Source organism: Ambystoma mexicanum, chromosome 2p (genome assembly GCF_040938575.1).
Source record: "Ambystoma mexicanum isolate Mex_15411 chromosome 2p, UKY_AmexF1_1, whole genome shotgun sequence".
Classification (NCBI taxonomy): Eukaryota; Metazoa; Chordata; class Amphibia; order Caudata; family Ambystomatidae; genus Ambystoma; species Ambystoma mexicanum.
Genome location: NC_090923.1, coordinates 231,068,227 through 231,090,327, shown reverse-complemented (window position 1 = coordinate 231,090,327; position 22,101 = coordinate 231,068,227). Strand labels below are relative to the sequence as shown.

Below are 22,101 nucleotides of genomic sequence, written 5' to 3'. Positions count from 1 at the left end.
AGGATTTGGACGTGGAGCGCTGGGGATATGCGTTCCAGGACCCTCATCTGATCTTCCGACAAGTGGCCCCGGCGCCCCTTAGCATCCGCTGCCTTCAAGAGGCGCCGGGCCTTGTTCAGGGTCCTGGACCTGAAGTCCTCCCAGAAGCTTCTTGACATGTTGGAAGTCGCGGACTGCCACCCCCTTCGCGTTGATGGCAGTCACGATGTCCATCCAGATCCGAGTCGGTCCTTCCTTGTCGGCACGCACACTTCCATAGAGGGCATCATACTGCCCCAGGACTTGCTCCACCAGGACACCAACTTCCCTGGCACTGAAGCTGGTGCCCCTCTGCCTCTCTGGCTGGGGTTGTCAGTGGTGCCAGATGCTGCAGTGCCCGACATGACAAACCCAGAGGCAGGAGTGGGTGGGCAACTGGGTCCTGGGGCTGGGCTGTGGAGCGATGGAATCCCAGTCGGGAGTCTTCGGTTCCAGCAGGGGTGGTCACAGCAACAGCACCCCTGGCTGATGTGCAGGCAGCAAATGGCAGGACACGTGGGCAGCAGGCAATCAGGCAGCAGCAGATGGCAGGTGGGAGCGTGCTCGGGCCTCTGGGGGGCAGTAATTCGCCTTCTGGGCAGGAGCGTGGTCTTCCGTGTGCTTACGCGTGGCCAGCTTGATACGGAGTGATTTGGCACGTGAAAATCCTGCACGTCTGCGTGTAAATCGAGGAAAGGCCCTTAGCGCGTATGCACATCAGCACGCATATGCGATTTCATTGGACCAAAGGCCCTTAGCGCGTAAGCGCGTCTGTGACGTGACGCGCGCAAGTGTTTCCCTCATTACACGTGATGACAGAGCACACGTGGATTTCCACCAATCGCGTGTGGAACTTCCTGCGCACCCCAGAAATACACGTACCCAGGCCAATCGCGTGTACGCTCACTTCCCTCTGATTACACGCGATGACACTCGGACGTGCAGTTTTACCACGTGTGCTCGCATATGCGATTTCATTGGCCCAAAGGCCACCATGCGCAGCTGTGACGTCACGCGCATGGCCGTAGAGAATGGCGCGTGTAAAAATGAAGAGATACACGTCCGAGTGTCAAAGCGCGTAATTGGTGGAAATGGCCTCATCGCGTATGCGCGTCTGTGACGTGTGTATAAAAGGTACGTGTAGAACGCCATTTCCTTGTACGTGCTTTTCGTGGAGAGCGAGTGGGTGAAATCTGTACTTCTTGTCGGTTCACACGCGATTTACTTCACAGCGTTTCCAGTTCGTACTCCCTGTTACCTCCGACAGCTTTTTCTCTTTTCCTCTTTTTCCTGGGCCTGTTTCCTCAAATAGCGTTCCCTTCTACTGTTGTCCTGTCTCCTCAGACAGCGTACAATTCTTCTTTTGGCGGGGTTGTTGCCAACGCGCACACGCGCATATTTTTCACGCTTTTGTTCCTGGCAGACGGTGAGTCGCGCACGTATTTAACATCTGTGCTTGCCCTGTGTGTCGCGTACCCCTTCAGAGGTCATTCTAGGCTGCGTGTGACACACATACGTTCATTCTTGTGTTTCTGGGTGCCACAGCGTAGTGCAGGTTTATTTTTCCATGCACGTGGTCTAGGAGGGGTTGCGTGCACCTTACTTCCCTTTTTTGGGCTGCCTGTGCGTTGCGTGACCCGTCATCTTTCCCCAGGGGTGACATACAGCCTTGCTAGAGCACTAGGGTACGATTACCATCTGGTACCCAACCCCTTTGACCCCCAATTGCCCAGGACAATAGTTCACATCGACTCCCATACGCACAATAACATCAGTGCCATGGCTGGGAGGTGACCAAGCCGTAAGGGTGGCAAAGGTGGCCGAGCCCCAAGTGGTGGCCGTGGTGGATCCAGTAGGGGACGTGGCCGTGACTTGCAGGGTGCCCCTAGCCCCCCATGTGTGGAGGAGCAGTCAGGGAAACCCATGCCCCCCCCCTGGTTGAGGTTAACGTGACTGACACCATCCATGCTCAGCCCTTGTTGGACCAGCCCACTGTGGAACCAGACCTGGCACAGGGTGACTCCATGGCTGACTTCCAGGTCAGCAGGTCTAGGCCACGTGCGCCGGTGAACGTTGGTGTCATCAGGCCACGTGGATCAGGGGCAGCTAGGTCATCTGCTGCCCCGCGTAGGCAGGCTGGGGAGGCTGCAGGGGCAGCTGCGGCTCCATCCACCCCACCTCTCACACACCCAGCCAGGACAGTGTCGGTCCAAGTCCATCATGCTGACATTCCCCCTGACACCATCACACTTGAGCTAATGCCTGCACCAACTCCCATGCTGAGTGTGCAATCCCACACTCCTGCCCCTAGTGTCCAGAGCGGCGTAGGACCTTTCAAGCGGAAGAGCAAGAGTGTTCGTCCAGTAGAGGCTGATGCCCCAGACACAGCTACACAGTCCGGCCCATCAAGGAAGCCCAGCTTCAATGAGGCCGAACTGAATGCACTTGTAGAGTATGTGTCCGCACATGACCACGAAATGGTGATTGTTGCAGGATCAAAGACCACACCTGCACAACGTCAGGCACACTGGCAGACCATTGCGGACATCATAAGTACCCTTGGAATCGTGAGGTGCACAGCTAATGAATGCTACAAGCGCTGGAATGACCTGAAGCGCAGGGCAAAGAATAAGCTGGCCTCAAGTCATGCCGCAACTCTAGTGACTGGAGGTGGGTCTCCAGCAGACGACATAGAACTCACTCCACAGGTTGCTGGGACCTACGTCACGGAGGAACAGATCCAAGGCGTGGGAGAACTGGCAGATTACGAGGCATTGTCCGGTGAGTGCACATGCATGTGTGTGTCATCCATGTGCATGGTGTGTGTGGGAAGGCTTCTGTTTGGGTGCCAGGTGAGGGTGTGTGTGCCTGAGTGGTCTGGGTCACCCATGTGCCTCTTCCTATACATTCTTGGCACCAGCATTTGGGTATAGCAGCATCCCTTCTGCCAACATTAGACATCCAGCCCAACACCACGCCAGTTGCCCTTGGAGTGTCATCTTGCCACAACATTGTTGCTTATTTACCTCTGTTTATTCAGGCAGATTGTTTGCATACCACCACTTTTACTCCGGACTTCTCAGTCCTATTGTCACATGTCTGACATGGCTATGGTACAGTGGACTGGCTTAGTTTCCTGGACACGATTAGTTTAGACATGTCCCTGTGCTATAGGACCATTTTGGACTGGCAGCTGCAGCTTACACATTTGAACCATTTCAATGAAAATAATCAATTATATGAGCAAACTGGACTGAATGAACAATTGGTGACCTCCTCTCCCTCTTCACTTCATGCCTAGGGTACATGCCATCTGTGTGATGGCATGTGTATTTGACCTGCCAATCACTGGCCAATGTGTGATGCCGGCAGCATGCAGCAAATGTGTTCATCTCCCATCTTGGTGTCATCAATGTGTGCCATCTGCCTCCCCATCCCACGCAGTGACGGTGCATGCATGGGAGTGTTTTAGTCATGTGGGACATGTGTCAATCAAGTACTGTTTCTGTAGCCTCTCAGCCCTAATTGTGTGGCATAGTGCTAATGCCTGTTTCCATTTGTTTTCTTTTATGTCTTTGCAGGGGATGACGCACTTGATACTGCTGGGGTTGTGGAGATGGTGCAGACCCAGGAGGGGTCTGAGGGCCGACCAACCACCAGTGAGGGACGTGGTGTGGTGGTGGGTGAGAACCCACAACTGCTGCAGGTCGTGCTCTCAAGGGGTGTCTCTGGCTGCACCTCCCCCGAGCTGTATTCAGGTGTCGATTCGGATGATGAGACCTATGTGCCGTCGCAGGTGAGTGTTCCTGGGAGGGATTCTGTTCTGTCCGACCCACCTGCACCAGGGTTAGAACCCTCAATGGGGATGTCAGTGTTGGCAGGTATGCCTTTGGTGGTTACGGATGCAGGGTCACACTCTGCGACATCTGATCCTGTTCCTGGGCCAGCAGATCAGAGGGGGAATGCAGTCCTGCAGCCTCAGGCAGTGCCGGCACAGCAAGGCGCAGTTCGCCTTGCCCCAGGCAGGTGTGGTGCCCGCCGACGTGGTGGCCGTCCGCCACCTGGCAATACCGCATGGGAGCAATCCATATATGGTATGGCAACCCAACATGCAGCATCATCAGAGATGATGGCTCAGGCCATGGATAGGGTGGCCACTTCCATTGTCCCCCCCCCGAAAGGCTGATGGAGCGACTACAGCAGGCAACCGACTCCATCTGCCAGTCACACAGGGAGGACATGTTGGCGTCCGACAGGGACAGGCGGGCGGCACTGGCGACTCTGCAGGAAGCCATCTCCATAGAGTCCCAGGGCCACAGGGAAGCCCTGAGGCTGGAACTCCTTCACCTCAGGACGACTCTTGTTGAGCTTGAGGCTTCATCAAACCGAAGGACAGAACAGCAGCTGGACCGTCTCACCCGTACGCTCTCAGCTGAGATGCAGGCAACTAGGGCGGAGGTCCGGGCATCCCGTGAGTTGTTGCATGGGGACCTCCGCACACTTATCCAGAACGAGACCTACCACACCCGCATGCTTGCAGCCATGGAGGAACAGACTAGGGCTTTGCATGGGCTGCCTCCCATAGTGCCACCACCTCCTGATGCAGATTCAGAGGGTGAGGAGAGCGACAGCAGTGATACTCCCACAATAGGGTAGCCGTGTAGGCCATGAGCCCATGGAGGTGTTTTTATTTCTCGCAAGATCCACACAGGTGGGTTTTGGTGTGCACCCTGTCCTCGGACCTCCTGGGTTGGAAGTGTTCAGAGGGCTGTCATCATCAGGTGGTGAGGCTAGCAAATTTTTAAGTCTGTAATGTCATGTTTAAAGTAGGTTGGAGGTTGTGTAGGTGATTGGTATTCTTGGTAAGTATTTGGTAATGTGGGTTTAGGTCCTGCATTACTGTGAGCATTTCATGTGTGGACATGTTTCCATTAGGGACACTGTAGCTGGTGGCACTTGGGGCATGTTGTGGGGATTAATTTCTTTCCTCTCACATTGCATGACATGCCATGGTGTGTTGTGTGGCCGTGCCGGGGAGGGGTTGGGTGACATGGCACTGTTTTCATGTAGTATTTTGCGAGTGGGTATTCATTTCTGCAGCATGGAAGTGTCTTTTGATGACACTGCATTGGTGGTGTTTGTGTAGGTAGGGATGCACACATTGTGACACTTCCACATGAACAATCTCAGGCTGCTATGGTTCTGACAGTTGACTGTCCCTTTGTTCGTCTTAATTGTCAGGTCGAGTCATCATTGCTTATCAGATGGTATGTGCCAGGCCTGTGTGCACTCCACTGGGGTGTGATTTCTATGTGAAGTAATTAGCCACCAGCTGCGTACGGGCTGCCTCACCCCGTGCCCTCTCCCCTCCCATGCGCAGCGGGCGTGCATGTGGTTGGGGATGTGGGGGCACCACCATGTCCACAGCCAGGCCACGGCGTGTTGCAACATTGTGCAGGACACATGCTGCCACTATGATCCTGCACACTACTGGGGGCGCATATAACAGCTGCCCGCCAGAACGGTCAAGGGAGCGAAAGCGTGACTTGAGCACTCCGAATGTGCGCTCAATTATGCCCCGGGTTGCAATATGGGCTGTGTTGTATCTTACCTCTGGAGGCGTGATGGGGTTCCGAATTGGCGTCATCATGTGGGTGCTCAGAGGGTAGGCACTGTCCCCTGGTGAGGAGGTGATGGGTGTCATTAGTGGGGTAGTGACATAACTCTGCATCTGACATGCATGCATGTGCAGTGGCATTCATACTCACCAAGCAGCCATGTATCGCCATACCGCCCCGCTTCTAGGTCCCGGCTTAGGGTAGACATTCGGTAAATGAAGCTGTCGTGTGTGGACCCTGGATAGTTGGCATATACTAAGGTGATGATTCCCTTAGCATTACATTCTACCTGCACGTTGATGGAATGCCAGTGCTTGCGGTTCCTATAGATGTGCTCAGATGCCCTGGGGGGACGTAGTGCCACATGGGTGCAGTCAATGGCACCTAGCACTTTTGGGAATTGTGCCACACCGTAGAAATCGAGGGTGGCAGCCTGCCTTTCTGCAGGTGTCCTGGGCAGGTATATGTGCCTACGGACTGATGGGCGTGCAGTGATGATGTTCAAGACCTGGTGTAGGCAGCGTGACTGCGTGGCCTGTGACACCCCACCCACTATGGCACTTGTCTGCTGAAATGATCCTGTGGCCAAGAAGTGCAGTACATTGAGGACCTTCTCCAGGGGGCTGAGTGCTTGGGAGCACAGGGTGGGTGATGTGAGGTCATCCTCCCACTCACTGACCAGGTCCAGTATTATGTGTGGTGGAAACCTGTACCTCCCATACACCTGGTCATCAGGCATCCCAAAAAGCTGGTTCTGGGAGTGAAAATTCGGGCCCTCACTATCCTCCTCCTCCTTTGGTAACCCACGGCCACTGCTGCTAGGAACGGTATATTCATCCTGGCATATGAGCTTGTTTGTTGTTTGCGCGCACTTTTATGCTGCGCGGGTCGACACACGCCTGCTTCATGCTGGCGTACGTGTTTCAGGATTGGACCATTTATTTTTCGGCACGTCGTAGGCGAACGTGTGAATCTTCCCGCCCACCCCAGGAATACACGTAGCACGCTCTCCCAGGCCCAGTCGCAGGTAAATATTCCCGCCCACCCCTGGAATGCATGTACCCCACTCTCACAGGCCCAGTCGTGTGTGGAAGTTCACGCGCACCGCAAAGTACACGTACCCAGGCCAATCGCGTGTGGAACTTCCCGCGCACCCCGAAGTACACGTACCCAGGCCAATCGCGTGTGGAACCTCCCGCGCACCCCGAAGTACACGTACCCAGGCCAATCGCGTGTGGAACTTCCCGCGCACCCCGTAGTACACGTACCCAGGCCGATCGCGTGTGGAACTTCCTGTGCACCCCGAAGTACACGTACCGAGGCAAAGCGTGTGTGGACCTTCCCGCGCATCCCGTAGTACACGTACCCAGGCCAATTGCGTGTGGAACTTCCCGCGCACCCCAAAGTACATGTACCCAGGCCAATCGCGTGTGGAACTTCCCGCGCACCCCGAAGTACACGTACCCAGGCCAATCGCGTGTGGAACTTCCCGCGCACCCCGAAGTACACGTACCCAGGCAAATCGCACGGCTGGGGGTGGGGGTGATGGGAGACATGAGTGGGGGCCTGGTGGAGGCTGCCCCTGGTGGCTGGGGGTGCAGGGAGACATGAGTGGGGGCCTGGTGGAGGCTGCCCCTGGTGGCTGGGGGTGGTGGTAGACATGGGTGGGGGCCTGGTGGAGGCTGCCCCTGGTGGCCAGGGAGTGGGGGTGGTGGTAGACATGAATGGGGGCCTGGTGGAGGCTGCCCCTGGTGGCTGGGGGGTAGGGGTGCAGGGGGAAATGTGTGGGAGCCTGGTGGAGGCTGCCCCTGGTGGCTGGGGGGAGGGGGTGCAGGGAGACATGAGTTGGACATGAGTGGGGGCCTGGTGGAGGCTGCCCCTGGTGGCGGGGGGTGGGGGTGATGGGAGACATGGGTGGGGGCCTGGTGGAGGCTGCCCCTGGGGGGTGGGGGTGCAGGGGGACATGTGTGGGAGCCTGGTGGAGGCTGCCCCTGCACTGCTGGGGGGTGGGGGTGGTGGGAGACATGAGTGGGGGCCTGGTGGAGGCTGCCCCTGGTGGCTGGGTGGTGGGGGTGCAGGGAGACATGAGTTGGACATGAGTGGGGGCTTGGTGGAGGCTGCGCCTGGTGGCTGGGGGTTGGGGGTGATGGGAGACATGGGTGGGGGCCTGGTGGAGGCTGCCCCTGCACTGCTGGGGGGTGGTGGTGGTAGACATGAGTGGGGGCCTGGTGGAGGCTGCCCCTGCACTGCTGGGGGGTGGGGGTGGTGGTAGACATGGGTGGGGGCCTGGTGGAGGCTGCCCCTGGTGGCTGGGGCGTGGGGGTGATGGGAGACATGGGTGGGGGCCTGGTGGAGGCTGCCCCTGGTGCTGGGGGGGTGGGGGTGGTGGTAGACATGGGTGGGGGCCTGGTGGAGGCTGCCCCTGGTGGCTGGGGGGTGGGGGTGGTGGTAGACCTGAGTGGGGGCCTTGTGGAGGCTGCCCCTGGGGGGTGGGGGTGCAGGGGGAAATGTGTGGGAGCCTGGTGGAGGCTGCCCCTGGTGGCTGGGGGGTGTGGGTGCAGGGGGACATGTGTGGGAGCCTGGTGGAGGCTGCCCCTGCACTTCTGGGGGGTGGGGGTGATGGGAGACATGAGTGGGGGCCTGGTGGAGGCTGCCCCTGGTGGCTGGGGGGTAGGGGTGATGGGAGACATGGGTGGGGGCCTGGTGGAGGCTGCCCCTGCACTGCTGGGGGGTGGGGGTGATGGGAGACATGAGTGGGGGACTGCTGGAGGCTGCCCCTGGGGGGTTGGGTTATGGGAGACATGGGTGGGGGCCTGGTGGAGGCTGCCCCTGGTGGCTGCGGGGTGGGGGTGCAGGGAGACATGAGTTGGACATGAGTGGGGGCCTGGTGGAGGCTGCCCCTGGGGGGTGGGGGTGATGGGAGACATGGGTGGGGGCCTGGTGGAGGCTGCCCCTGGTGGCTGGGTGGTGGGGTTGCAGGGAGACATGAGCTGGACATGAGTGGGGGCTTGGTGGAGGCTGCGCCTGGTGGATGGGGGTTGGGGGTGATGGGAGACATGGGTGGGGGCCTGGTGGAGGCTGCCCCTGCACTGCTGGGGGGTGGTGGTGGTAGACATGAGTGGGGGCCTGGTGGAGGCTGCCCCTGCACTGCTGGGGGGTGGGGGTGGTGGTAGACATGGGTGGGGGCCTGGTGGAGGCTGCCCCTGGTGGCTGGGGCGTGGGGGTGATGGGAGACATGGGTGGGGGCCTGGTGGAGGCTGCCCCTGGTGCTGGGGGGGGTGGAGGTGGTGGTAGACATGGGTGGGGGCCTGGTGGAGGCTGCCCCTGGTGGCTGGGGGGTGGGGGTGGTGGTAGACCTGAGTGGGGGCCTGGTGGAGGCTGCCCCTGGGGGGTGGGGGTGCAGGGGGAAATGTGTGGGAGCCTGGTGGAGGCTGCCCCTGGTGGCTGGGGGGTGCGGGTGCAGGGGGACATGTGTGGGAGCCTGGTGGAGGCTGCCCCTGCACTTCTGGGGGGTGGGGGTGATGGGAGACATGAGTGGGGGCCTGGTGGAGGCTGCCCCTGGTGCTGTGGGGGTGGTGGTAGACATGGGTGGGGGCCTGGTGGAGGCTGCCCCTGGTGGCTGGGAGGTGGGGGTGGTGGTAGACCTGAGTGGGGGCCTGGTGGAGGCTGCCCCTGGGGGGTGGGGGTGCAGGGGGAAATGTGTGGAGGCTGCCCCTGGTGGCTGGGGGGTAGGGGTGATGGGAGACATGGGTGGGGGCCTGGTGGAGGCTGCCCCTGCACTGCTGGGGGGTGGGGGTGATGGGAGACATGAGTGGGGGATGGTGGAGGCTGCCCCTGGGGGGTTGGGTTATGGGAGACATGGGTGGGGGCCTGGTGGAGGCTGCCCCTGGTGGCTGCGGGGTGGGGGTGCAGGGAGACATGAGTTGGACTTGATTGGGGGCCTGGTGGAGGCTGCCCCTGGGGGGTGGGGGTGATGGGAGACATGGGTGGGGGCCTGGTGGAGGCTGCCCCTGGTGGCTGGGGGGTGGGGGTAGTGGTAGACATGGGTGGGGGCCTGGTGGAGGCTGCCCCTGGTGGCTGGGGGGTGGGGTTGCAGGGGGAAATGTGTATGAGCCTGGTGGAGGCTGCCCCTGGTGGCTGGGGGATGGGGGTGATGGGAGACATGGGTGGGGGCCTGGTGGAGGCTGCCCCTGGGGGGTGGGGGTGGTGGTAGACTTGAGTGGGGGACTGGTGGAGGCTGCCCCTGCACTGCTGGGGGGTGGGGGTGATGGGAGACATGAGTGGGGGCCTGGTGGAGGCTGCCCCTGCACTGCTGGGGGGTGGGGGTAATGTGTGACATGAGTGGGGGCCTGGTGGAGGCTGCCCCTGGTGGCTGGGGGGGTGGGGGTAGTGGTAGACATGGGTGGGGGCCTGGTGGAGGCTGCCCCTGGTGGCTGGGGGGTGGGGATGCAAGGAGACAGGAGTTGGACATGAGTGGGGGCCTGGTGGAGGCTGCCCCTGGTGGCTGGGGGATGGGGGTGATGGGAGACATGGGTGGGGGCCTGGTGGAGGCTGCCCCTGGTGGCTGGGGGGTGGGGGTGGTGGTAGACATGGGTGGGGGCCTGGTGGAGGCTTCCCCTGGTGGCTGGGGGGTGGGGGTGGTGGTAGACATGAGTGGGGGCCTGGTGGAGGCTGCCCTGGTGGCTGGGGGGGTGGGGGTGGTGGTAGACATGGGTGGGGGCCTGGTGGAGGCTGCCCCTGGGGGCTGGGGGGTGGAGGTGCAGGGGGAAATGTGTGGGAGCCTGCTGGAGGCTGCCCCTGGTGGCTGGGGGGTGGGGGTGATGGGAGACATGAGTGGGGGCCTGGTGGAGGCTGCCCCTGGTTGCTGGGGGGTGGGGGTGATGGGAGACATGGGTGGGGGCCTGGTGGAGGCTGCCCCTGCACTGCTGGGGGGTGGGGGTGGTGGGAGACATGAGTGGGGGCCTGGTGGAGGCTGCCCCTGCACTGCTGTGGGGTGGGGGTGATGAGAGACATGAGTGGGGGCCTGGTGGATGCTGCCCCTGCACTGCTGGGGGGTGGGGGTGGTGGTAGACATGAGTGGGGGCCTGGTGGAGGCTGCCCCTGGGGGGTGCAGGGGGAAATGTGTGGGAGGCTGGTGGAGGCTGCCCCTGGTGGCTGGGGGGTAGGGGTGCAGGGGGACATGTGTGGGAGCCTGGTGGAGGCTGCCCCTGCACTGCTGGGGGGTGGGGGTGATGGGAGACCTGAGTGGGGGCCTGGTGGAGGCTGCCCCTGTTGGCTGGGGGGTGGGGGTGATGGGAGACTTGGGTGGGGGCCTGGTGGAGGCTGCCCCTGCACTGCTGGGGGGTGGGGGTGATGGGAGACATGGGTGGGGGCCTGGTGGAGGCTGCCCCTGCACTGCTGGGGGGTGGTGGTGGGAGACATGAGTGGGGGCCTGGTGGAGGCTGCCCCTGCACTGCTGGGGGGTGGGGGTGGTGGTAGACATGGGTGAGGGCCTGGTGGAGGCTGCCGCTGGGGGGTGGGGGTAGTGGGAGACATGGGTGGGGGCCTGGTGGAGGCTGCCCCTGGTGGCTGCAGGGTGGGGGTGCAGGGAGACATAAATTGGACATGAGTGGGGGCCTGGTGGAGGATGCCCCTGGTGGCTGGGGGGTGGGGGTGATGGGAGACATGGGTGGGGGCCTGGTGGAGGCTGCCCCTGGTGGCTGGGGGGTGGGGGTGGTGGTAGACATGGGTGGGGGCCTGTTGGAGGCTGCCACTGGTGGGTGGGGGTGGTGGTAGACATGGGTGGGGGCTGCCCCTGGTGGCTGGGGGGTGGGGGTGCAGGGGGAAATGTGTGTGAGCCTGGTGGAGGCTCCCCTGGTGGCTAGGGGGTGGGGGTGATGAGAGACATGGGTGCAGGCCTGGTCGAGGCTGGCCCTGGGGGGGTGGGGGTGGTGGTAGACTTGAGTGGGGGCCTGGTGGAGGCTGCCCCTGCACAGCTGGGGGGTGGGGGTGATGGGAGACATGAGTGGGGGCCTGGTGGAGGATGCCCCTGGTGGCTGGAGGGGTGGGGGGGCCTGGTGGAGGCTGCCCCTGGTGGCTGGGGGGTGGGGGTGGTGGTAGACATGGGTGGAGGCTGCCCCTGGTGGCTGGGGGGTGGGGGTGGTGGTAGACATGAGTGGGGGCCTGGTGGAGGCTGCCCTGGTGGCTGGGGGGTGGGGGTGGTGGTAGACATGGGTAGGGGCCTGGTGGAGGCTGCCCCTGGTGGCTGGGGGGTGGGGGTGGTGGTAGACATGGGTGGGGGCCTGGTGGAGGCTACCACTGGTGGCTGGGGGTGGGGGTGGTGGTAGACATGGGTGGGGGCCTGGTGGAGGCTGCCCCTGGTGGCTGGGGGGTGGGGGTGCAGGGGGAAATGTGTGTGAGCCTGGTGGAGGCTGCCCCTGGTGGCTGGGGGGTGGGGGTGATGGGAGACATGGGTGGGGGCCTGGTGGAGGCTGCCCCTGGGGGGTGGGGGTGGTGGTAGACTTCAGTGGGGGCCTGGTGGAGGCTGCCCCTGCACTGCTGGGGGGTGGGGGTGATGGGAGACATGAGTGGGGGCCTGGTGGCGGCTGCCCCTGGTGGCTGGGGGGGTGGGGGTGGTGGTAGACATGGGTGGGGGCTTGGTGGAGGCTGCCCCTGGTGGCTGGGGGTGCAGGGAGACATGAGTTGGACATGAGTGGGGGCCTGGTGGAGGCTGCCCCTGGTGGCTGGGGGATGGGGGTGATGGGAGACATGGGTGGGGGCCTGGTGGAGGCTGCTCCTGGTGGCTGGGGGGTGGGGGTGGTGGTCGACATGGGTGGAGGCTGCCCCTGGTGGCTGGGGGGTGGGGGTGGAAGTAGACATGAGTGGGGGCCTGATGGAAGCTGCCCCTGGTGGGTGGGGGTGATGGGAGACATGAGTTGGACATGAGTGGGGGCCTGGTGGAGGCTGCCCCTGGGGGGTGGGGGTGCACGGAGACATGAGTTGGACATGAGTGGGGGCCTGGTGGAGGATGCGCCTGGTGGCTGGAGGGTGGGGGTGATGGGAGCCATGGGTGGTGGCCTGGTGGAGGCTGCCCCTGCACTGCTGGGGGGGGTGGTAGACATGGGTGGGGGCCTGGTGGAGGCTGCCCCTGGTGGGTGGGGGTGGTGGTAGACATGGGTGGGGGCCTGGTGGAGTCTGCCCCTGGTGGCTGGGGGGTGGGGGTGATTGGAGACATGTGTTGGTGATCAGTAGTGCAAGGTGACATGTGGGTTGGCTGGTGGGCATGGCCAGGGTGGATGGGTTGCCTGTGGGACATGAGCAGGGGTGCAGGGTAGTACCCTGTGGTGTGGGCTGCCTGCAGGGGCCGTGGAGGGTGTAGAGGGAACACCTGGGAGGACCCACATGGCCAAATCACGTGTAGCATTCCCCGGCACCACCGAAATACACGTACCCAGGCCAATCGCGTGTGGAACTTCCCGCGCACCCCCACCTACCCAGGCCAATCGCGTGTGGAACTTCCCGCGCACCCCGTAGTACACGTACCCAGGCTAATCGCGTGTGGAACTTCCCGCGCACCCAGGAACACGCGCACACGCTATTTTTTCACACAGCGGGTGTCCGTGTTTGTCGGTGCCCCTTTGCACCTCATTTGTCCTAGAGGGCCACTGTATGGCCCATTCATCATGGCTGTATATGGGTGCTTTTTGTTAGCGCACATTTTGGTGCACTTTTTTTCAGTCGCAGGAGCGCTACCGCCTGCTTTCTTGTGGCGTACTTGTTTGGCCCTGTGCGCGTCTTTGAACGTGCGCTGGTTTACCCTATTCGATTCCATGAATACGGGTTGTAGGCGAGCGTGTGGGCGTTCCGCGCACTTGCCTCCAGTACTTCCCCCGTGACGCCCATATTTTCACGCGTTGTTCCCCATTCCGAGTGTTACGCCTGTGTTCCGCCTACTTTTGTGATGTGCGCCGCGCTATGTGCGATTTCGCAGTGGCCGTGGCGCACGCTGTTGGATGACTTGTGCGCCGGCGTGCGCGGCGCACATTTTTAGCGCACATCCAATGTTTTTCTCGCGCACGGACTTCCATGAATCGATGTGCGGTGGTTTCCCTGCGATTTTCGCACGTGCACTGCGATTTTCGCACTTTTACTGCAATTCGCACGTTTTGGCACCTCTGCGCGGGAATTATCGGCGCACATTATTTCCATGAATCGACCCCTTAATGTATGAACTGTGTCCTGAAATGATTACCGTCAGGAAAGTTGCTGTGATATATCAAGTTGAGCATCTGTCCTGTGTACGACGGTTGGCCGGGAGAGCTCCGTTCGTGGCTCCACTCATCTTTGTTCTGGTGACGTCACTGAGTGGCTGGAGGGATTGGTGACCATTGCGAACACAGAATGTGTATTCCAGCGTTCCCAGTGCTCACAACGTAGAGCATTTCGTAACAAGAAACTCATGGGAGTTTCGAAAAGCGCACCTTTCAACTTGCTAGTAACGTGTTTTACTTCCGGTCTGCTGCATCTGTTCTTCTGTGTAGCATGGATGATTCATCGAGGAAAAGGACGGCAACAAAAGCTAGATGCTGTCCAGCGTGTATTACACTTCTATGGAGTAGAAACAACATTTGGATCAAAGCGCTCGTTTTATGGCACCAAGAAAAAAGAAAAGGAAAGGGAGATTGTGCGAGTTTACAAGTGGATCAGCTGTGTTAGCTGCCAAAGCGGACAAGTTTTTTTTTCTGCACTTAATGCATATTAAGCCATCGGAGACATGAGGTACTGTGCTAATGTTTATTTTGCAGGATCGGATGGCCATTTATACGGCGGGCTTGTTTTTCATCTAGTTGCATTAACATTACTATCGTACATGGCCTGTTATTTTTTTGGTTGAAAGCAACATGTCTCGAGCTCATGGAATTTATATCAGTAATGCAAGTCCATTATAAAAAAAAAAAATTTCATAATTTCTGTAATGTTATGATGGATGTTTGGATTATTTTCTTGTATGCACCCAAACTTGCGTTTCCTTTGGTATGGGAGTTTCCCTTTGGTTGTGCTAAAGTAATGGGCAAGCGTGCTGTTCCATAGCGTTTATAGGTTTTCGTGTTTATTATTTAGATTCAAAATAGTTGTTGGTGGGTGCCAATGGTGTAGGCTTTGTTGTTGCCAATTGTGGGAAATTGTATTCAGGTAGCATCCTGTTATTCAAGGCTATCTTCATCATAGAGCCAATGTTGTTAGTGGTGAGTTCTGCAATTAATGTCAGTCTATGAAAGTTGTGGTGCCAAATTTGTAGGCATGTGAGTATTCAAAGGTGTGTTGTGCAATGGAGACATCAGATGAACTTTAAACAAATGCTCAAAGTATATATTTCAATATGCATTGTGTTCTTTAATTTGAACTTTCTTCCACAGGTACACAACCAAGATGGACTCTTAAATTTTGAAACTTGGGACTCTAATGTGGTGCTTAAAAAATGTTTTTTGCTTCACATTGTTTCACCATGTAATAATACTAAATTTGATCCAATTGGTTTGTGTGAGTCATCGCGTGTGAATTTAGTGCATCTTGAGTGAGAGTGGAACAAATTGTTTCTCAGTTCAGTGGTGAATAGTTGGTTTCCATTGTTGTGTGGGTGTGAATACCCGGTGGAGCATATGGTTGCTCAGTTTTGGTACTTATTGTGGTGTGGGTTTAATACCCGGTTGAGCATATGGTTGCTCAGTTTTCTTATTGTGGTGTGGGTACTGATGCCCAGTGGAGGTTATTGGTTGCTCTATGGTGAGCATGGTATGTTCAATGATGAGCATTTATTAGCTCAGGCATGGTGCCTGGAGTGGTGGAGTGGAGGTTATTAGTTGCTTTATGGTGAGCATGGTATGTTCAATGATGAGCATTCATTAGCTCAGGCGTGGTGCCTGGAGTGGTGTAGTAAGGTGAGTTTTGGTTGCTCTATGGTGAGCATGGGATGCTCAATTGTGAGCATTTACTAGCTCAGGCATGGTGCCTTGAGTGGTGGAGTGGTGGAAATATTAGTGCGTGTTTTGGTTGCTCTAAGGTGAGCATGGTATGCTCAATTGTGAGCAGTTAGCAGCTCAGGCATGCTGCCTGGAGTGGTGGAGTGGTGGAGATAGTAGTGCGTGTTTTGGTTGCTCTATGGTGAGCATTCAGTAGCTCAGGCATGGTGCCTGCAGTGGTGGAGTGGTGAAAATGGATTTTTGCTCAGTTGTGAGCATTTGTTTGTCTAGAGGGTGTTTTCAGGACGCCCACAGTGGAGTTGAAATGTTATGCTTTAGGCAGATAGTGGGGTTATCCCTGTAGATTGTGTTAGCACAATTTGTTGCAAGTGAATGATGATGTAGGAATATTGTTGTGGGGTAGGTGGAAATGATTGTACATGACAGTGTGGGCTGGTTCCCTTGAAGTTGAGTTCCATAAAAGGCCTGTTATGGTTCTGATGATTTTTGGGATTGGTTTAGCTAATTGTAGCTTTCTAAGGACTTGGTAGGGGATAGCTTTTTGCTAGGAGCAGTTTGTTGTATGGGTATATTTTAGGAGGATATCTGTAGACTGTTTCATTTAATGTTTAGTTCCAAATATGTTTAGTGTCTGTCATCCTTTTGGTTCAAAATTGTTTAGTGCCCATAATTTCTCTGTCTCTCCATTATTCTATAGTATTATGTAAGGAGGGAGATGTGTCGGGTTTTACTTATTGTGGTCATCCCCTTATAGTGTGTGTGGGCTTGGAGTGTTGAATATAGAGTGTTGGCTCTAGAATGTTATGGTGTGTAGCTGCTCTGATTCCACTGGGTGTCAGTTGAGAACTGGAGCCTAAGAGAAGGGGGACTGGTGGATGCTTCTATCCTATGAACTTATCCTGTATTATTCCTAATGTACTTACCTGTATTCCTGCAAACTTACTAAACCTACCTAAACTGAACAAGGCTCCTGAGTGGTTATTTATAACCCCAAACCCACATCTTACCATGTCTTTCTCTTGAATTCACTCACCTCCTCTGGCCTTCCCATTGTCTGCTCTCCCTCTGATCCTCCATTAGTCACTTTAACGTCTTCGTTCTGCCAGCCTCTACTCATTCTGTTGCCTCTTCAATGACAGAGGAAATTTGGGCAGAACTCTTTCCCCTTACCTTGATGATATGAGGCTCTCCTGTTTTTTCCCCTATACATGCTTTTCCATTGACCGTGCCCTCTCCGACATTGGCTATGCATTTATCACTCCATTTGACCAACTCTATCCTGTTCACACATTCCCAACCCCGTCCTGAGCCCAGAGTCGCCTCTGAAATTCAGACCCTCAAAACAAACATGCACTGTGACCTTTGACGTTGGTGGAATTTAAAGATCTTTGCCCTACTCCAAGCCGACAATAATTCATTTGCTCCCCTCACCTCTGCGCTGGACTCTGCCAAATCCTACTTCACAAACCTAGTCTCCTCCCTTCGCAATCACCCCCGCAAACATGCATCTACTCTCTGAGATTTACTCACACCTTCCAAGCAATACCCATCGTCTCCTCCTTTTCTGCAATGACTTTGTTCTCTACTACTCCTCAAAAATGTGTGACACTTTCAAAATCTGACCCTTTCTCCCTACCCAACCCTCCTTCTGTCCACCACCTCTCGCTTATCTCTTCTACTCTTGACTACTTTGCCACTACCTTTCCTATTGAATTTGCACACATCGTTCATGGAGCTAACCCATCTTGCACTCATATGGACCCATTTCTCCCAAAATGGTCAAAGACCTAGGGCCTCAGTACGAGTCCGGCAGAAACCGTGCAGAAAAAACGGCAGGTAGCCGCCAGACACATAATGATTTACCAGCGCCTCACTTGTCGGAATAAACGGGGGATTACAGCCCGGGAGGTCCAGTAAGTCAGGCGCCAGTAAAATGTTGATCCCCATTCCCATGGGAATGTGGGCCACGGATGCCAGTGCTTCCGTTAAAGTCTGCTGGCGGATGCCATTCCACCCGCCAGGGTCGGACTTGGCGGGCGTAACGGCACCCGCCAGCAGACTCGTAGTTTGCCAGTCCGGAAACAATGGTGCTGGTAAGCTTACCCGCACCGTTGTTTCTGGACCGGCAAACTTGTAATGAGGCCCCTAGTCTAAATCATTTGCTCTTATCTCTCTGAGCTCTTTAACCTCTCTCTCCATTGTCCTCTTCACTTCCTTTCTCTAATCTACAACCCTTTTGAAAAAACCCTCTGCTAACCCAGACCTCCCAGTAAACTATCAACTAGTTGCCATCCTTCCCCATTATTCAAATGTCCATGAGCGGGTTGTCTTCTACCGGATCACTAAGTACCTTGAAGATAATGGCCTTGGAGAGCAACTTCAATTGTGCTTCCATAGAAAATACTCCACCGAGACTGCACTCAAGCATGTCTCCAACCTCCCTCTGATGTTCGCCACTCCAAACCTGTTTACACTAATCCTTTTGGACCTCTGCCGTTTTTGGCACATTCAAACACTTCCCCTCACCTCCTCACTCTCCAAGACCTAGGGTTTCGTATATTTGTTCCCTACCTGAAAGTTCAACCCTTAAAAATCTCCTTGAACTAGCAAACCCATGACCCCATCCCCTTCTCCCTGGGCTTCTGCTCTTCTCTATCTATACCTCTGCCCTATGAAGACTCATCTCATCATCTGGCTTTCTTCTTTTTTGCTGACACTGAAATATGTATCTCTTTTTCCCTCCTTCACACCAGCCATCTTAGAACAGATTACCAACTGTCTCACTGCAGTTCGTCAATGGATGGCTCTCCGCTGCCTCATGCTTAAAAAAGTTAAATCCTCTTTCTCCCAGCGTCCAATGCCATCTGTACCCTCTTACCTCCTTCCCGCCTCAACATCTTGCTCCAGTGCCCAAGAGACTCAACCTTGGGGTCCTCTGATAGTGATAGCGACTGCAAGAATTTATTCAATATGCACTTTTCACACAAACAGCAAGATTTAACAAATTCACATAAAAACACAATTAAACAATTTGATTTTAACCTCTATAATCACATGCCTAAAATCATCAAACCAAATATGACTGTATTCACTAGTACACTAAAAACCTTAAATACAAAACATGCCTTTTAAAAACTCTAAAAGCCTAATTGAGAGGGAAATTTCATTTGTGTTGAAAATTTAATCCACAAATCCTGTTCCGTTATTTTACTATTCAGATGAGTAATCTGTCCCCTTTGTGTACACAGAGCGGGACATTGGAAACAGATGTTTTAGGGTCTCGATCTCCTGAGAGCAGTGCCGGCAAAGTTTCTGGTGCCTAGGAACCTTAGTCCGTCTGCCTTGGACCTCCCTGGTTGGCATTAAGTTTAGCTTAATTCTCAAGATTTGAGACCTAAATAACCTTGAGGGATGCTTTTTCAAGTAAGGAGCAACATTGTTGTTCTTAATTGAGCATACAAAATGATCTGCAAAGCATTGGTCATTCATTAAGTTCTCTCTTAGGCAGTTCCATACGTATCTCAACAGTTTTTGTTTTACCATATGTGGAGTTGCTATAAGATCTTGTATTGAGACAAAAGAAAACAATCAGCCCTCCATTCCATTAAAACATCTATTTGGTCACACAATTTGCTGTTTAAACAGCTTTAAAATGGGAGGAATGAAAATCTTCCAAATTTGAAATCGAACTGTCCCATCCTTTTTTATCATAAATGATTGATCCTAAATACTTAAACTTATTGACCACCTCAAACCCACAGCCCCCCAAGTTCCAGGACAAACTTGTGTTTTATCTTACCCCCATTTAACACCAATACATTAGATTTTACTATGTTCACTGAGATGTCCAAATTGCCCAAAAAGTCCTCCACCGCATATAGGGCTCTCTGTAAGCCAATTGGGGTCAAGTTTCCCCCAACCTAGGAGGATTGGTCCTCACACAACTCCAACAGGCTATTATTCCCTTAATATAATAGCAGAAGAGGAAGGGTGCCAGGACACAACCTTGGTGCAGACCCCTTCCTCTATCCAAGATGTATAGGATTTGTGGGGATCTAATATAACTTTAATCTTTGTGCCCACTTTCAAAGCCTCCAAAATCCCTATCAAAGGAAGCGGACAACCATTTTCAAACAGACTTTTCCATAGAACTGCTCTATTTACATGATCAAAAGCCTTACTGATGTCAAGGAAGGCCAAAAATACCAAACACTGTCTAAAATGGGTCCAAACAGTTGGCTACACAGTTGGCTACACTTTGTTTGGAGTTCCCTCAAAATCATTTTGGCGGAATTTTATTTGATACATCTAACAATTAGATGGGTTTATAAAACAGGGTTGATGCTCTATCTCCCCCTTTAAAAATGAGGACTATTAGTGCACCAGACCAGGTTTCAGGGAATGCCTTTTTATGCAAAATATTTGCAAATAAATTTGACAGTAATTTGCACCAAACACAAACGTTAGAATTAAGAGTCAAATTTGAAAGGCCATCAGCCTGGGGCATTTGATTTCTTGCTAACTTTTATCAGATGAGCAATGTCATCCAGATTCCAGTAAATAGCCCCCTTCCAACTGGCCTGCAACAGAGTCCCCATTTAACCCAGGCTTCACATAGAGGTCGGTAAACTGCTTGACCCAAACTTCCTCTGATATTGTTTGGGTTTGCAGGTACCGATTCCTCCCTTCAGGCTTTATCAATTGCCAAAATCTACCAGAGTTGTTACCCAACATACAGGCCATTACTTATTCTGCATCATTAATGTTCATTAAGTATTTCCGACCCTTCACCCAGTTTCTATAGCTTTGCTTGGCCACACTAACCTCATTACCACAACCTCTAGGGTTCTCCTTCCGCAACCTTTTTATCTCCCTTCGCATTTATTATTTCCGCTCCTGTACATCAAAGCCATGCGTGCCTACCCCCTGTTCAACACCCCCTTGTCCATTACTCTCTCTGTGGTGATACCACCCAACACTGCCGCTATAGAAGACAAGAAGCATTCTAGAATCAAAGGTAGTCAAACCCCCCTGCACTTAACCCTCCAATCTCGTTATCAAAGGCCCTTGACAGTCTTGGTGACCATTTGACCAAATGATTTCTTGGGATTTATTTCCACCACAAGTTGCATGTTTTTCTCTGAATTTTTCTGTGGAATCCTATTTCGCAGGTCATCAAAAGATGGTCACTTATCTCTAATTTGTTTGCCAAGAAACTTCCACCCCTCAGGAACAGATTGGACGAGACAAAAATATAATCTATGGTAGATTTCCAAGGACCATTCTGCCATGTGAAACTTCGTGGAATGTCCCTGTGAAATTGACTGTGTAGAATTGAAAGATTCCATTCCTCCAACTCTTGGCTTACCCTCGTTCCCCTGTTCCGTGCTTACCTAGAGGTTTTCAACCTGTTGGGAGCCTGATACCAAGAATCTTCCAGGCATTCTGCATTGAAATCACCCATAACAGATGGAATGCTTGGAACAGGTGGAGTGATGGAACAGATGGAGTGGTTGGACCAGACAGAGTGGATAGGACATATGGAGTAGATGGAACAGATGGAGTAGAAGGAACAGAGAGAGTGAATGGAACAGATGGAGTGAATGGAACAGATGGAGTGAATGGAACAGATGGAGTGAATGGAACAGATGGAGTGAATGGAACAGATGGAGTGAATGGAACAGATGGAGTGAATGGAACAGATAGAGTAGACGGAACAGATGGTATGGATGGAACAGTTTGAGCGGATGGAACGGATAGAGCAGATGGAACGAATAGAGCGGATGGAACAGATGGAGTGGATGGAACGGATGGTATGGATGGAACAGACGGAGTGGATGAAACGGATGGCGTGGATCGAACAGATGGAGTGGATCGACAGATGGAGTGGATAGAACAGATGGAGTGGATGGATCGGATAGAACCTATTGAGTGGATGGAACTGATGGAGCCGATCGAATGAATAGGAAGGAAGGAATGGATAGAACACATTAAACGGATGGGAACGATGAAATGGGTCCACAGAAAGGATGAAGTAGATCATGTGGACGAAGGGCTGGATGGAATGGATGGAAGGACTAGTAGACTAAATCGTTGAAACAGACGAAATGGATGAACCGACGGAGTAGAATGAATGGACAGAGTAAATAAAACGGATAGAACAGATGGTACAGATGGAGTGCTCGATCTCAAGCGCATTACTGATAACCACCATATCACACTACCATCACGCTTACTCTCTCCTATACACCACCACTCAACTAGAACACAGCTATACTATGTCACATTCGGTATAGCTGTTCTCATACTAACACCCGCCAGACACTCCTCATCATCCTGATTAAACACAGCTAGCTGAGCACACACTGCTAGCTTAAGCGTCTCCTCGGCCCAACGCAGCCAGAAATCAGTCTGGATGTCAACCCTCCAGAATGAACACATATGCCTGACCTCCCAACCACCACACCTACCGCTAAAAAAAAAGCTACCATGCAACTGCCACACCG

At 54.8% G+C, this 22,101-nt stretch overlaps 1 protein-coding gene across 1 annotated transcript in view; it reads left to right on the top strand.

The window, feature by feature from the left end:
• LOC138566358 (histone-lysine N-methyltransferase SETMAR) overlaps positions 1-22,101 on the top strand; it is a 415,975-nt gene that overhangs the window by 156,897 nt on the left and 236,977 nt on the right. The window lies entirely within an intron of this gene.